Consider the following 2,594-nt stretch of genomic DNA (forward strand, 5'->3'; position numbering starts at 1 on the left):
AACATTTAATTGTTCATCAGGAAAGCTATCATCAATAGGTAGTGTGTCATCAAGAACATTCTCTAACCTAGACAAGTTGTCTGCAACGGGGTTCTCAGCTCCCTTTCTATCAATAATATGCAAATCAAATTCTTGTAGTAAGAGGACCCATCTAATAAGTCTAGGTTTAGCATCTTTCTTTTCCATAAGATATTTAATAGCAGCATGATTAGTGTGAATAGTTACTTTAGAATCAACAATATAAGGTCTGAACTTATCACAAGCAAATACAACTGCTAAGATTTCTTTTTCAGTAGTAGCATAATTTCTCTGGGCATTGTCTAGAGTTTTACTAGCATATTGAATAACATTTAATTTCTTATCAACTCTGTGCCCTAGAACAGCACCTACAACATAATCACTAGCATCACACATAATTTCAAAAGGTAAGTTCCAATCAGGTGGCTGAACAATAGGTGCAGAGATCAATGCTTGCTTAAGTATTTCAAATGCTTCTACACAATCATCATCAAAGACAAATGGTATATCTTTTTGTAATAAATTAGTCAGAGGCCGAGATATTTTTGAGCAGTCCTTAATGAACCTCCTATAAAACTTAGCGTGACCAAGGAAACTTCTTATACCTTTGATGTCCTTGGGACATGGCATCTTTTCAATAGCATCAACTTTAGTTTTATCAACTTCAATACCTCTTTCAGAAACTTTATGCCCCAAGACAATACCTTCATTAACCATAAAGTGGCATGTAGCGACCAGACCTCAAATAGTCTGTGCTGCTGTGCACGAGTGTCATCCCTGGATTAGTAATGCTGACACGCACAGTACAAATGGAGGATTTATAACAGAGTAGCAATCACACACTTATTACATCGAATATCTCCAAGGAGAATAAGTATGATAAATATGGCTTAAGGCCATCTAAATACGATAACAGCGGAAGACTTGGAAGATAAGTGAGTCCATCAACTCCAACGGCATCACTGAGTATAAGACCACGACCTAAGGCACCTTACTCGTCGTCTGAAAAGTCTGCAACATGAAACGTTGCAGCCCGAAAACGGGTCAGCACATAGAATATGCTGGCAAAATAACACATAGAGAATAATGAACATGGTAATGCTATACTGCATGCATATATGGCTGGTGGAAAGCTCTATGGTTACAGTTTTGCGAAAAGCCAATTTTTCCCTACTGCAAAGGAATAAATTTTATTTAACTATCATGGTGGTTGTTAAACATTGAGAAGGTACCTCCAACTCAATCCCAATTAAGTGTCATCATTAACCCAACAAAATTAATTAAAGTAACATGGTGATGAGATTCACATGAAAATCCAGGTACTAGATACTCAAGTTGTCCATAACCGGGGACACGGCTAACCATGATTAGTTTGTACACTCTGCAGAGATTTGTGCACTTTTCCCCACAAGACTCGATCGCCTTCGCTTGATTCTCGCACTACATGATGTTTGAGAAACGGATGACCGAGACACAGTCTTTCAGAAACAATCACTCTTTACTCCGGATGGACAGTTACACCTACTTTCCCCTACATCTGCTAGCCCACCTCTTCAAGAGATCATGTAACCTACTCAACTATGCTAGAGCCCATAATAGCTTGTGGCTGCACACGGAAGTTTCTAGCATGAATAATCTTATGATCCCTTTGAGCCTGGGTGGCGGTCCTTATAAAAACAGACAACACTGGGTTCTCCAGGTGCCTCAATCCACCCAGATGTGAGTTTTAGTTGCCACCTTAAGTAAACCATTATTAACAATCTCACATCTGTCATGAATATCTCTCAAACCCAATCCACGTCTACGAGCATAGCATGGCGATATAAGCAACGTAGAAAGTAACTCCCGAGGGTTTGATAAATAAAACAGGTAATAGGTACTACCTCAACTACTTCCCAATACCCACAGTTTAATTAGATCCTAACCATGCAATGTTTGAGTATTTATCTAATGCAATAAAAACTGGGTATGGAAGGGTATGATCAAAGCGTTACTTGCCTTGCTGATGATCCGCGAAACCTAGAGATTCGAAGTAACAAGCGGCGCACTCCGGGTACTCTATCGCAAACAAACAAGCAAACAATAAGTACTCATCTAATGCACAGGTAAACCTCGCATAAAAGATCCAACCAGAAAGTTCAACTTAAGAACTCCGGTTTGCAAAAAGAATCAACTCGAACGAAGCAACGAAAGTCAAACGGCGAAAGAAACAAGCTTCGTTTACTAATCTGGATCTAGGTCAAATTTTACAGTAGCAAAACTTGTTTGAGTAGGTTAAACGGAAAGAGAATTTCGAGACGAAACTCTAGGCGCTTGAATCGCCTGATTCCGATAAACGAGCGAAAAGTTAAACAAAAACGAAGATCCGATCAGAAATCGAGATCTGGAATAATCGCGGAAAAATCCGACGAAAAAGAAAACTGACGAACGGTTAAAGAACGGACGTTCGTTAACAGCGAAAATCCGACGAACACGTTCGTTAAAACGAACGGGTCGGTGAACGTTCACTAAATAATAAAACCGAAGAAAAATAAACCGATCTAGGGTTTTAAAAAAACGAATGGTTTTTTTTAAAA

Source organism: Triticum aestivum, chromosome 7D, assembly GCF_018294505.1.
Source record: "Triticum aestivum cultivar Chinese Spring chromosome 7D, IWGSC CS RefSeq v2.1, whole genome shotgun sequence".
Classification (NCBI taxonomy): Eukaryota; Viridiplantae; Streptophyta; class Magnoliopsida; order Poales; family Poaceae; genus Triticum; species Triticum aestivum.